Genomic DNA, 16057 nt, shown 5'->3' on the forward strand with positions numbered 1-16057 from the left:
ACTTAAGGCAAAGCAGGCCTGTGTGTAAAGTCACCATTTGGCCTGGATTGCAAAGTGAACTCAAGATCTTTTTTCCTGAAAAACTACAAAGTTAAGGTAAATATGGAAAAGGCTATCCAGAAAATTTTTATCTGAAGCTTTTGCACCTAGGTTATAAATTGAAGTGCTTTTCTCCATGTCAAAGTGACTTATATCCTCCAGCTGAGAATGAAATTATACATTACTGATATCACTTCAAATAGCAAAATTCCTGATGGTCTGAGTTTAGAAAACAAATATTCTCAGTGAGGAAGAAAGCAGTCGTCACCCAAAGAAGGGGATTTTTTGATGACACTTCATAAATGCAGCACCTCCCTAGTTGAAATATGATTTCCTGTTAGCTTTTCACTTGGCTCTGTGTCTACGTTTTGGATCTGTTGAATTAGTGGGCATATATGCATTTCTTCATTGGAGGTAATCTTTAGTTTCTTACTTCTATATGATTAAATTTCACAATTTTACTCATGATGCTTCCTAACACAATTTGTTTTTAAGATAGCTTTCTTAAAATAATGTTGTATCTCCAATACTTTTTGAATTTTTATTAAGCCTACATGACATAGAATAAAAGTAAATACATGAACAATTATTGACAGGTGTAAATATTTTTTTTAAAAAGTCAGGAGATAAAATTTTAAATCATCTTATCAGAGTATCATGTGGAAATGTAAATAAAATAGAAATTAGTGACATAAATGACCAGATTAAGAGTCTTTATTTTTTTTTTTTGCTATTGTTACCATTGTCAACTTAGATATTTTTAGGGTGATGAGGAAGGATAAATCAGATACATGAATAATACAAACCCTAACCCAGTCTACTTAAAAAAATACAATGTTAGTAAGGCTTAAAGAATCTTGACCAGCTATCTACACTAAAAAGTTTCATTCAATTTTCAAGTTTGTATTACCACTTCAACTCATTCTATTTAATAGAAATAGAATGAAATTCAATGATGGAAAGTACTAGGAAAGGTGAAAATGAATATGTAAAATCCAGAATATGTGTATAACTGGCATTGTGGTAGTGCTAATTATACATTAATCTTCTTAATCCATTTGCTTGAGAAGAAAATTGGAGATTTGAAGTAATTATTTCAAGTCCTCAAAGGAGAAACCGCTCATTCTGTCTCTATTAAGGACAAAGCTACATAGGAAACTTGTATTAATAATACAGCCTACCGAACCTCACATCATAAAATATTTGTTCATTTCTCTAATTAAGAACTTGACTTTACAAAGTTAATTTCTTTTTATAGCATTTCATTAGGACTCATCAAATAAGTAGTTATCTTGCACCATTTGGAGGAATAACAAAAGTTCAATTTCGAGATTAGACTCATGTTCCTGCTGTTCATCTTATGGAGAATATTTTCTGACATGTATTAATATTCAAAGTAACAGTTGTGCTTTAATATTTATTACTATAGCAATTTTACAATTTATGTACTTTTTTATATTTGTCATTGATAATTTTTAACCTTTTCTCTTTTCCCTATGATTACTGTATCAACATCTCAAAATAGAATTCTGAGCATAAATTTATAGCCATGAAGTGTTTGAGGTGTTTCTGAAAACTTGTTGAACACACAGAAAATAATATTTAATTGTGTCAGGGAGAATGCCATTGCACCAAACCATTAATTTTGGATGGACCCTTTCTTTTTTATTTTTTTTAACCTAGATACATCGGTGTCCTATTTGAAAATTATATAAGGCTCAGTCATGTTATGCTATTTGAACCCTAAGTTTATTCTATAGCCCTGTTCTATTTCTGTCAGTAGATTCAGCCAAACTATAAGGAAATAAAAGTCATTAAGAAAAAAAAGAAAATCAAAACATTAATAACCTAAAAATATCCATCTACCCTCTGTAGGCACTCATTCTAATTTTTTCTGCATTATTCTTTTTGTGTTATTAGGAAAAAATGAGGACATATATGCATATGTTCTTATTTTATTTTTCTTATGCAAACTGTACCCTACTATATATACACTTTTGCTCTTGCTATTTTCAATCAGCAATACATTCCAGATATAATTTAATGTTAGTTAACAGAGACTGTTGTCAATGTTTTTTATAATTACAATAGACTTTATTGTCTTTCTGAAGCATGGTTTATTCAATTAAGTATGCATGGAACACAGGTCACTTACACATTTCCTAACTATAAACAGTGGCTGAATGAATAATTACTACATATAAGTTAAAGGACTGTTGCATGTGTATTTGGAAAATAATCTCCTAGAAATCGGATTGCAGGTTCAAAGGTAAACATATGTATTTCCACTACATATTGGCAAATTTCCTTCATTAAGGGTTGTATAAACAATCCCAGAATTAACTCAGGAGAGTGTCTGTTTTCCCACAGCTTCTCCAAGATAAGCCTTTATTTTTCTAGTCAAGTTTTTCATTGTTTAGTAGGATTTTTTTTAATTTTTTAATGTTTATTTTTGAGAGAGAAAGAAAGAGAGACAGAGTGCAAGGAGGGGAAGGGCAGAGAGAAAGGGAGGCTCCAGGCCTGAGCTGTCAGCACAGAGCCCAACGACGTGGAGCTCAAACCCACAAACCCCAAGATCATGACCTGAAGCAAAGTTGGATGCTCAACCAACTGAGCCACCCAGGCACCCTAAAAGGATAGTTTTCATTACATTTCCATTATATTTCCTTATCCTTTTGTAAACTGCCTCTTCATGTATTTGCTTATTCATTTTGTATTTTGGGTTATTTCCCCTCAATTCTACTGTTATGTATATATTTGCTAATATTAAACCTAAATTAGCTCTGATTATCTTATCTATGTGACAGTGCAACTTTAATGTAGATGCTTTATGTTTTTAATCCCTTCCCCTCATATTCTTTTCAATTATGTACTATATATGGTTATTATTTTCAAAGAACTTCAGTATGAACTTTTGTATGTACACAATTTTGTTTGTATTTTTACCAGAATTATATTAACCATACAAATTAACTTAGAACTGACATCTTTAGAATAGTTAATCCTTTATGCAAAAATTAGAGATGCCTTTCTATATGTTGGAAGTCTACTCTTTGGTCTTTCTTTTCCTATGTTTTTATATCTTCCTCATAAAGAACTTGTCCATCTATTTTAGGTTTATTTCTAAGGATTTTAGTTTCTCATTGGGTATTATAAATACAGTTTTTATTTCAACAAGTTTATCTTCTAGCTGGTTATTATATGGGTCTATGTGAACCTAATTTATATTAATTTTTTTGACCTTCTACCTTAGCTGTTTGTTTCTTGTGTTATACATATAATTGGTTCTCAAATTTAATGTTTTATATCATCTGAAAACAGAATTATATCTTTCTTATTCTAAAACTCTGATATTTCTTGTCTAATTGCACTAATACCTCCAGTAGTGTTCACTGTAGAAGTAATGGACATCCTTGTTTTGTACCTAGTCTTAGTAGAGGTATCACTTGTTTTTCAACTATAATCAAGATTCAGGCATTAGAAATATGTTTTATACTGTTAAGGAAAGATTTTTCAATTCTTATTCCCTGAATGTTACTATTAACAATGTGTATTTAATTATTTAGAGTCTTTTTTCTATAAAAAACAGTCTTTTTTCTATGGAAAACATGTAAGTTGTGTCTTTCTTAATGATTTTTTATTGTGGTAAAATACACATAACATAAAATGTACCATTTTAACTTTTTTAGTGTACAATTTGGTAGCGTTAAATACACTCACATTAATATGCAACTATCATCACCTTCCATCCCCAGAACTTTTTCATCTTCCCAAGCCAAAACTCTGTACCCAAACACTAACTTCTCATTCCCTCATTCTTCCAGTCCCTGGCACCCATCATTCTACTTTCTGCCTCAGTGAATTTGACTATTTCATATACTTTTAAGTATATAAGTAGAATCATACAATATTTGTCCTTTTGTGAAAGGCTAATTTTACTTAGAATAATGTTTTCAAGATTTATCCAAGTTGAAGCATGTCAGATTTTCCTTCCTTTTTCAAGGCTGAATAATATTTAATTGTATGTATATGTCACATTTTGTTTGACAGGAGACCATTAATGGACACTTGAGTTTCTTCCACAACTTCTATAAACATGGGTGTACAATTAGCTATTCAACTTCCTGTTTTTATTTCTTTAGGGTATGAACACAGAAGTATACTTACTGGATCATATGATAATTCTATGTTAGTTTTTTTCAGGAATCACCATACTTTTTCCACAGTGGCTGCACCACATTACGTTTCCACCAACTATGGCAAAGTTTCCAACTTCTCCAAATTCTTGCCAATACTTGTTTTCTGTTTTTCCCTTTTTTTTTGTTTTTTTGTGTTGTTTTCAATAGTAGCCATCCTAATAGGTGTGAGGTGTTATCTCACTGTGGTTTTGAAGTAGCCTTTCTTTACACTACTATTATGATATAATTATATAATATGAATTATAATATATATTATATATTATAGTAATAGAGGTACTAATATTAAAACATTGAACTGTTAAGAAAATCTTTAATCATGATAAAATGAGATTTACTCTATGTAGTATAAGATTTTGTTTCACAATATTTTATTTATTAATTTTCGATTTTAAATATGTTTTAGCTGAAATTTGAATTCATCTGCTGTAGCTGATGTAAAGAAATGTTTCTTGCTGACAGGAAAAATTAGCAAAACAATAAGAAAATCTTTTCTCTCATCTGCTCCCATATGGTTTCTCCCTTATCTCCCTATTGATATAAACTCCAGGAAGCCACCTCACAATATCCTAGCCTCAGTGTCACAGAATAGGGAACAGAAGCTTGGGCTTGGGTCTGGAGGCCTTTTCTAAAAATATGTATTTACTGTGCTACATTGTTTAATATTAATTGCACTTGATCAAAAAGGATATTCCTAGTATCTGTATTTCTTCTAAGTTGCTAATGTTCTATAATTACTGTGCAAATAATATTTACATGTACAATAAGAAGGAAGTAAGAAATAGTTATGGTGCTGCATTTTACAAGTTTGCTGCTGAAATTAACAAGTTTATACTCAATATCTTATTAATTGCTCATTACCTCCATTGCACTAAAATTTTTATTAAAATTATTTTGATGTTGCTAAGACTTATTTTTCACTGTATGTCCAAATGAATTGCTACTATTTCACAATTATATTGAAAAAGAGAAAATTTCTCTGCATGAAGCATTAACAATGTTACAAGTTTACTTCATAGAGCAAAAATAGAAATAGCCTGCCTTTTATCAACTGCAAATGTCCTATGTTCCTTTTCATGCTATTTCTTTTTCATTAAAGTAAATTTTGTTTGATTCTTTGTAAAAATCAGTTTTCTTCCAATCCCTTTACTGAAGGTCAAAATGTTCAGGCTTTATCTGAATTTCTTGCAAATTTTATGAATAGCAATTCAATTTTAGTCATTTTCAGTGGGCAAAGTAAAGAATACTAAGAAAAATTCTCAACTATTTAGAATTAAATTATACTCTAACCGCAATTTAACAGATTTTAGACTTCTGCCACTACTTAACCTGTATAAAAACAAGTCTTCACATTTTCTGTGGTATTTCTGATTTCTTTAGTTTTCTAAGAATTACATCTACATGTTCAAAGTTAAAAATGAAAAGATTTTCAATTTTTCTCTAGAAGTAAAAACACTCCCAAATGTTGTTTCTTTATTACTTATAATAGAGCCTAAAATAACAACAACAAAAAATAGACACAAAGAAATAGAAGGCATGTGAATCACACTTAGTATTTACATTTAAAATCACGCTTCATCCCTGCATTTAAGGAAAATATTCACGTTTAAATGACCCGATTTCTAAGTTTCTTATATGTCAATTATTCAAATAACTGCTTTAAAATATGTTCAATTACAATGGTCAATAAAAAATGATTAATTTAAATGAAGGATTACTTGATGAGTGTTTAATGAAAGCAGAATTTAAAGAGCTGTGTACAGGTTTAAACCATCACAGGGATTTGATGAAACACTCTGGAAGTGGCTTTAGTAAGAAGCCATTATACCCACAGCCCTGAAGGGAAAAGGAAAGACAATGGTGTTACCAGATTTTGTGGGTCCAAAGACAAGTGACCATGTGACATTAATCAAACACAGTAATTGCTAGAATAATGACAATGCAGGGAACAAGAATATATCTCTAATGTATTTCTCCATCTGTCTTCTAGCATCCTGTTGAGGTTTTCTGCAATGCTGAACCCAACGGAAAATCAGAGGGTAAGGAAATCTACCATGGTAAGGTAATGTGCAGCGACTAGATTCAAACCTAGGCATTTCATTCTGAGTGTTGTTAGTGAAAATGGCATTGGACTTCTAATTTCAAATTTTATGTTGATCATTGTTGGTATATAGGAAAGTGAGTGCCTTCACTTAGTCCCTTAAATCTATGCATCTACTGTGATTATATCATAAAGCCATCTTTATTGCTCAAAAATACATTGCCTATGCTGTGTAGTGCACCTTTAATTTCACTTTGCTAGAAATGCCATAAAGTAAGATCATTTTTGGCATACTGACTGCAGAAGTTTCTTCAATTCTCCATTCCTCATGTTCAACCCTTTGCAAGGTAAAATTACTTTCATACCATCACATGGTAGAGGTAATTTTCTTCTCTGAATTTAGGCTATCCTCATGTCCTGCTTTGCCCAAGAGAATGTGATGCAAACGCCATTGTGTCTGATTTGAGCCTAGACTTCAAGAGGCCTGGTGCATTTTCTCTAACTTTTCCTCATGAGGAACATAATCACTCCAGTAGAACCAGTAGAAAGCAGAATCACTTCACTCCTATGATGAAGGAAGATGTGAGATCACACAGAGGAGAGCCAAATTCTACTGCCAAACTATCTTAGATCATCAGCCTGATCAGCCTGCCTATTCCCAATTAGAGCCGTACTACATTCAGTATAGTGTTCAACAACCAATCTGCAACTCAGCACAAATATATGAGTAAGCCAAGCTAACCAGAATAACCATCCAGTTGATCCATACAATTGTGAGAAATAGTTTCATATTGTTTAAAGCTACTAAGTTTTGTGGTACATGGTGCACAACAAAGTTCACCAGCTTCTACTCTATAATGATTTTGGTTTTATGGAGGGAAATTAATAATCAAAAGATCTTAAGTACAAAAAAATCACACATTTAAGAGATAGAGTATTTTTACTGCACAATACAACTCTTTCATTAAGGCACATTGCATAAATGTAGAAGGTTATGTATAAATGTATAACACTTATATATAACAATGAAGCATCATGGCTCAAACTGAAATAATTATTGTCTCAGTCATTACAGTGTAAACATTATCTTTGTTATAACTTTACTGCTAAAGAGTATTTTTACTGGTTACTTAATTCCAAACTGGCAATTATTTTAAACCAGCTCATTGAATATAGTATTCCATAGTCTTCTGGCTAGTATTTTTTATGACAAGTGAGTCTTCCTATACCTTTGAAAGTAAATGTTTCTTCTTTCTCAGTTTTTTAAAAGTTTTTCTCTTAGGGCACCTCGGTGGCTCAGTCAGTTAAACATCTGACTTCAGCTCAGGTCATGATTTCACAGCTCCTGAGTTCCAGCCCTCCATCATCAGGCTCTATGCTGACAGCTCAGAGCCTTGAGCCTGCTACGGATTCTGTGTCTCCCTCTCTCTGTACCCCTCCCCCGCTCACACTGTGTCTCGCTTTCTCTCAAAAACAAACATTAAAACATTTTTTAAGGTTTTTCTGTTTGCTTTCATATTGTCTTATTTTGTATACATGAGCATTATTTTTAACTTAATGTTAATAAATAATGCTTTCCAGGTGTAAACTGTCTCCACCAAATGCTGGACTTGCATATCTATACTTCAATTTCTGAGTTTTGTCCCCTTAATATTGTACAACCTTGTATAATTATAAGATAATTTTAAGCAAACATTTTCTAGTTTTGGTTTGTTTGGTTTGGTTATTATAATTGCTCTCAGATTTGTTCCACATATCTTTACAATAATTAAATCAGTGGTTTCTATTACTAATTTTGTAATTTTAAGTATAAAATATTCACTATATTCATTTGTATACTCTAATGAAGTACATACAAGATATATAGAATTATAAAGCAAACTATGTACCATTCATCCAGCTTAAGAAATAGAATTTGGTTTTTGTTTTCCTTCCAACTGCATAACTAGTCCTCTCTTTCCTACTCTAAGATAACTAAGATAAACACTATTCTGAATGCTGTTCTTATTTCTTTTCTTTTTTTTTTTTTTTTTTTTTAGTATTACAGCTCTGCTTCATACTGGTGTTTCCTTCAGACACATATTACTAAGTTGCACATGTCTTGGAACTTTGCATGAATAGCATCCTATTGTAGTAGAACTATGGCACATACAGGTGTCCAAACCATACTCCTTAAAGCCTTGAGAAAGGAACTTTGCAGATGTGATTAAAGTTACAATGGGCAAGTTAACACAGAATATCCTGGTAGGCCAAATTTAATTGTTAGTGCTTGGAAGCAGTCCTTTCCCTACAATGGTGAAAGATGTGATGAGATAAAGGTAAGAAAGCTGTTATACTCCTACCTACAAAAATGGAAAAAGGATTATGAGCCATGGAATGAGGCAATCTCCAGAAGCTGGAAAAAGCAACAAAATAGATTCTCCTTTGGTGCATTCAGAGATTCTTATAGCCCTGCAGATTCTTTGATTTTAACACAGTTAAGAATTTTAACTGTGCAGAAATTTCTAACCAAAAGAACTGTGAGATAACTTGTGTTGTTTTAATTCACTGAGCTTGTTGTAATTTGTTATGACAGCAAAAGACAAGTAATACACCTACTTTACATATTCTTTCACAGCTTGTTCTTTTCATTCAAGATTTTTTATAGGCACCCATGTTACAACACAACTACCATATTTCATTGTTTTTTATACTGATGTATTCTATTCTATTGCATGAATATACCACAATTTACTTATCAATTTTCTTATTAATGGTTACTTTAATATTTTCTTTTTTAAATGGCTATTATAATCAGCAAACCCATTCTGGGTATTTATCCAATAACCCTAAAATCTGGATCTTGAAGATATATTTGCACACACATGTTTATTGCAGCACTGTTCACAATAGCCAAGATGTGGGAACAATCTAGATATCCACCAATGGATTAAAGGTAAAGAAAATGTGGCATACTGTGGAATATTAATCAACCTTAAAAAGGAAAAAAAATCCTGACATATGCAGCAACATGGATGAACATAGATAACATTATGCTAGTGAAATAAGCCAAATATTGCACTTACATGAGATATCCATATAATAGAGTCAAATTCATAGAAGCAGAGAATAGAATAGTAGTTACTAGGAGCTGGGGAGAGGCAGTAATGGGAAATTGCTATTCAATGATTATATAGTTTGGTTATGTGAGATGAATAAGTTCTAGAGATCTACCATACAATATCATACCTATAGTTAATGATAGTACATTTACACTTAAAATTTTGGTAAGAGAGGGGTGCCTGGGTGGCTCAGTTAAGCATCTGACTCTTGACTTTGGCTCAGATCATGATCTCATGTTTTGTGAGTTCAAGCCCCATGTCAGGCTCCACACTAACAGCGTGGAGTCTGCTTGGTATCTTCTCTCCCCCTCTCTCTCTGCCTCTCTTCTGCTTGCTCTCTTTGTCTCAAAATAAATAAGTAAACTTTTTAAAAATTTGGTAAGAGAATAGATCTTGTGTTAAAAGTTCTCACCAAAATAAAAGAAATTCAATTAAAGCAGTTGAAAATGTACATTATGTATTTCATGGTGCAGATAAGCAAGAATTCCAACCCTTCAAGGTATATATCAGTAAGTCATTTTGCCCAGCCATAGTATAAGCATTACAAAGGTTTACATATTAAATATGAAAGCAGAAATACACAGAATTAAAAGCAAACATAAAACAAAAACAAAGACAGAGGTTGCTCACTGTAAAGCTTTGCAAAGTAAGAACTGCTAATCATAATAAAGAGGATAAAATATTATTTAGAAATAAAAAATGGAAATTTCACTCATTAAAATCTTAAATACATATATAGGAAAATATTCACAAGCATGCTACATTTTTTCAAGAATGCAAGGTTAGCTAATGCTTGACAATTAGTGTAGTTAAGCACAATAACAGGAAAAAAAATTATCATCTTAAGATATGCAGAAAAATATCATAAAATCAGTGATTCACAAACATTACTTTACAACTTTGGAATTAAAAGTAGAGGAAGAAGATTTAAAGTAACTGGCCTACAGTCTATTTTTTAATGAGGTGATAATGCTAGGAAAAAAGGAAAGTCAAGCAATTGGGTAAATAGCTTTGAGTAAGCAGATTAATGATATTCCCTATAAAGCAGAAATCATGTCTCTGGAACACCCTTAGCTGTGTTGCTGGCCAAGGATTTTCTAGAGTAAACAGAACATCAGATCTATGAGGTATGGCTTCTCAAGATAGCCATATAGACAAGTCCCAGAGTTATAAAACAGTCACATAATTTAAATCTCCCAAAATAATCTTAAATAAATATTAAGAAAAAATGATAGAAGTTGATTGTTGTATTAGTTTCCTATGGCAGCTGTGGCAAATTGTCACAATCTTGGTGGCTTAACTATGACAGAAATTTATTCTCTCATAGCTCCTGAGGCTAAAATTCCAAAATCTGTATCACTGTGCTAAAATCAGTGTGTATCAGCAGGGCCACGGTCCATTCTGAGACTTTAAGTGGCTGGCGGCATTCCTTTGCCTATGGTCACATCATTCCAATCTGTATCTCTGTGGTCACACTGTCTCTTCCTATTCTTCTGATCTTATGGAATCTTCTACTGCCTCCCTTATAAGGATGCAAGTAATTGAAGTTAGTAAGTATCCAGATAATCCACAATAATTTCTTCATCTCAAAGTCCTTAATGTAATTATCTCTTCAGTACTCTTCCCCCATATAAAATAATATTCACAGGTTCCAAGGATCTAGGATCTAGGCATAAATATTGTTTGGAAGGCCACTATTCAGTCTACCATAGTGAGCTTATTTCATTATTACAAATCTTCTGATATAAAAAAGCCATCTCCAAAGACACTGGGTTATATCCATATGTACAAAACGAAACAACTATCTAACAGCATTCAGAAATATTCAGGTGGAGTTATCAAACATAAAAAAATAAATATGTTAAAATTTCTAGATGATTTTACACACACACACACACACACACACACACACCCCAACCCCTCCGATAGGGAAAGCAAAAGCTTTTTTAACAGTCACCAAACCCAACAATCCTAAGAGAAAAGATTTTACAAAGAAGATTTCCATCACAGTGAGAACTTCTGCTTATTAGAAGGAACCTTTGAGTTAGAAAACAAACCACAGAATGGAAAATTACATTTAAAATATATAACTAAGAACATCTATGGTTTTCATATCCAGTACATATAAAGCACAAATTAGTAAAAGAAAATCACCCAACTTGCTATATAAATGGTCAAAATATTTAAGCAGGCAATTAAAAAAAAGATATAAAAATAAGCAATAAACTCATTTATGGAAAGATGCTAAACCATATTGCTCATCATAGAAATGCCAAGTAAAACAATCACCACCACAGCTCTGCATGGCTAAAACATAAAAGCCCAAGAATACCAAATGGCAACAAAGAAATGAAGCAATCAGAACTCTCACACACTACTTCTGAGAATAGAAAATGTTAAAAGTCTTCCGAAAATGTTTTTGCCATATCTGCTAAAGCTCAACATACACATGCAATATGACAAGTACTTGTACCCTGGGATGTATACCTCACAGGGTTGCATGCACATAACATACCAAACTTATGCAACTGTCCCAAACTAAAACAAATCCAAATGCCTGCCATATGTGAAATAAAAAGACTGTGTTTATTAATTCTAAAGAATACTATGGAACAATGTAAACAAAGGAGATTCAACTATCAGGAAGAGCAAATAAAGGGATCTCACAAACAATAATGAATGAGAAAAAGTAACAAAATCATATATACTCTAAGGTCCATTTATATAAAATTACAAAGCCAGGCAAAACTAGCAATGTATGTTAAAAAGAGAAAACAGCACTAGCACTTACCCTTGAAAAGATACTTTAGAGAGTGACCAAATGGCACATGACAGGAGCTCTGAGCTTTAACGTACTGTCTATGAAAGTTGTGAGAGCAATTTGTATCCACATATGATGTATGCAATTTACCGCATGTATGTTATACTTAAATGTTAAAGAGGAATTTCATTTGATTTCATTTAACATTTCTGATAGTATTTTAGTAGGAGGAATTTGCAGCATATTTATTTTGGCATTCACCCATTTAATAACACAATAAAGACATTAAAGCAACACATTTTTATTAAAACCTAGAAGGTAAAATGCTTTACCTCTCTTTCATTCTGTCTGAAACACACACACAACACAATTTTTTGTTTATTCCCCTCTAGAAATGGATTTTTTTTTTTTTTACCATTTTTGCAAATTCTCTTCAAGATAAGGGTGAAAAGAAACACTTGAGGGAGTAATTACAGGAAAAAAAATATCTCAATTTTGCAGCAAGGTAATTTATAATCTTAATTAACTTAACATTTTCATAATGTTTCTATTGATTTCAGCCTAGGCTCTCAAAAGCATAACACATAATAGTGGTCCTAATTTACTTGCATATTTACATTTAACAAAAATATAATATGCCTAACCTTATATCACTCGGTAAATAGTCATGTTTGATTTTTATTTCCATGCATTATACTCTTCCAGGTAAAAATTCATTAAATGGGATTGTTAGTTTCAATTATCCTGATGTGCGCCAAATTGAAGCTTGCTTTTCATTTACTTTTAAAACCACAAAACATGAAAGGGAAAATATATTCTTGAAGTAATATTCAGAATAATTGAGTGAACACAGAATATTACTTTATGCTTGTAAGGCACTACAAATAAATTTAAATTCATTTTTAACATAGCATAATGTAGTTCAATTACTGCAGTCAGGACTAAGATGGGGATAAAGGAAGCAGCAAACAATTTAAAGTGTTAAACTACACACACACACACAATCACAGAAGCCTTTACAAAGCACAATTCTCTCAGCGCCTAAGTCTCTGGAATGAAGTTAACCTATCCCAGAAAGGCACTTTTTCTCAGAAGCATAAGGAATGCTAGTTTGTATTTTCAAATTCTTTTACGGGCCAGAACTGTTCTGTATTCTGTCTTTCTTCCTCAATCAAATGTTTGAGATAAACAGGTACTGTCTTTCCTTCGTGGAAGGGCCACCAAGACACTGAAGTAAAAACTCTTAGTAGTGCCAAGTGTTTAAGCTGGAATTCCAGCCTCAGGATATTTAATCCTGAGCCCTTCCTGCTTTTTTTTTTTTTTTTTTTAATCACAGGTTTTCTTTGGCGAGTTATTCATAAATGCCCAATTTGTCCACGTTTCTGTCTTTGTGTGAAATCTGTCTGAAAGAGATTAATGACGAAAGACGCCTACCTCAAGATCCCGGAGAGGTCCTCAACGGCGCACAGCGTCCTCGAGAGAAAAGCCGGGAAACTGACGACGGCCGTGCCTCAGACCATAAGGACCACCGAGGCAAGGGCAGCCCACAGGCCACAGGTAGGAGGGGGCCGCCTATGCAGCTCCCTTCCTTGCATCAGCCCCCAGCAGGTCTGTCTGTGCTTCTCTGCCTCCTGCCAGGGGCCTGCCTTCTCTCACAGACTCGAGGGTGAGACCCTCACTGGGTCTCACTCTCCACTGGCTCTGGGTGGCAAGAAAACCCCCGTGTGGAGCCCTCCAGGTTGCGGTCCTGGCCCTGCTCTCACTCAGCTTGTGGGGAAAGCTGGCGCCGGTTTAGCTCCACTCTGGACTTCGCTGAGGCCGCTCTCACCCGCGCGCTGTGGGGAAGCGCTTCCAGCCAGGCCACTGAGAGAGTTGTTGCAGGACGCCATCAGGAGCACGTGACTGCCGGTTGCCCCCCGAGCTAGATCCGGGCAATTTGAGGCTCCTCCCCGCCAGTTTCCCCAGTGAAAGCTGCTTTGAAGGGCTTAGCGTTCCTTGAGAGAGCAAAGTGTTGTTGAGACCATCTGGAGGATGCACGTGGCTGCTCCAGGTTAAGGCCACTGTGTAAACTGTTGAGATTCTGGCAGGTGGTCGGAAGCTACTCACCCAAGCTTGTTACTGCCACATACTAGTCTAGAATGATCTGCCCCTTGCCTGGGTCTCTCTCTGCCTGCCTTGTATGGAGGCCAGGTTGTGAACCCTGACAGAGTCCCCTCGTGTTGTCCCTCACCAGCAGGAAATGAGGTCAAGCAGATGGGGTAGGTGCTGCTGGGACCTCTATGACTGTCAATAAAGGTCAAAACAAAAAAAAAAAAAAAAAAAAGGTTCAAAACAAAGATAATTCACTCTATTTTTTTAACAGAAAAATTGGGAAAAACAAATTATCCTTTCACTTCAGAAGTTTGTAGAGACGCAATAAGGTACATAATAAGTTGTTAATTTTATGAGTTCTAAAGAAAAGGAAAAATAACCAGAACTTATTTCCGGTAAACGTGGTGAGTAAAGGTGGTCTCAGGAGTCCTGTTTACTTCTAGGTTCTATTATTTATAAGATCTGTGACTTTGGGTGAGGTATTTAACTTCTCTGGGAAATGTACTTAATGATAGGGTTTTTAGGAATATAAAACTAATTAATATTTGCAACTTAAATTAGTGCCTGCAACAAGATAACTGCTATATATAGCAGCCATTATTATAATTAGTCTGTTTTCAAAATACATTATAAAGTGGGAGGAAAATAAAGCTTATTCTATTTAGAAGGGGAAAAAAACATGAAAAATGTCTGGGATTGGAGTCTTTTATCTATTTGTACTGCTTTATGACCTTGGCAAAGGCATTATTCTCTGAGGCCTAGTTTTTGAATCTGTGAGAAAAGTGTAATTTCACGGGACCTTTAAGACGGTTATATTTAATAATACTATTTTTTAAAATGAAAGAATTAGAGGAGTGCCCAGGGACTCAGTTGAGTCTCCAACTTCGGCTCAGGTCATGATCTTGTGGTTTGTGAGTTCCGGCCCCACATAGGGCTCGTTGCTGTCAGCACAGAACCAGTTTCGGATCCTCTGTCCCCCTCTCTCTCTGCCCCTCCTCTGCTCACACTCTCTCAAAAAAAAATAAACAACAAAAATGAAAAAAATAGAAATTCAATTTTGTCTCTAGTACCGATTTGCTACTTTTCCACAGGTAAAAGGAAGTTTTTAAAAAGTGGATAAAATCAATACTTAGCCATCCTATCCGAATGCTCTCACATGCTCAATTTTCAGTTTCTTTCCTAATTAAACCCTAATCTGATGGAGAGATTTAATATAAAAGAGGAGAGGTTGATGAGGGTGGGTGATGGGTATTGAGGAGGGCACCTTTTGGGATGAGCACTGGGTGTTGTATGGAAACCAATTTGACAATAAACTTCATATATTGAAAAAAAATAATATAAAAGAGGAGAAATAGAGCCCTCATTATTTTATAAAACTCAGAAAACTGTAAAAGTAGCAATCAGTACACTAATTATATAGGTCATAACAAAAAAAAAGAGTGAATTGTAGCTACATTATAGATCAAATAATTAAAATTTGCTTATAGAAAAAAAATATTTGTAGATTGTGCTAGTAGGAATGATATAAACTGCTATGGGTAAGGCAGCTACAGTCAGCTCTCATGCTTGGCAGTAATTATCTTCTACAAAGGTGACTTGACACTGAGTGAATACCAAACCATTTTTCCAGAAAGAAATGTAGGCTTAGATTTCTGTAAGCCTTTGGTCATAACTGTTTTACTACCTAATCAATGCATAACCGTATTTGTGGTTCTGCTCAAAAAAACTTATTTAATATATATTTTTATTCATTAACATTGAACTCACATCCAACAGTTCTGTAATTTGTGCCAGAGTATAACTTATCTTAGACATGTATTTTCTCTAT

Source organism: Panthera pardus, unplaced genomic scaffold (assembly GCF_024362965.1).
Source record: "Panthera pardus isolate Hobbes unplaced genomic scaffold, ASM2436296v1 HiC_scaffold_1, whole genome shotgun sequence".
NCBI classification, from domain to species: Eukaryota; Metazoa; Chordata; class Mammalia; order Carnivora; family Felidae; genus Panthera; species Panthera pardus.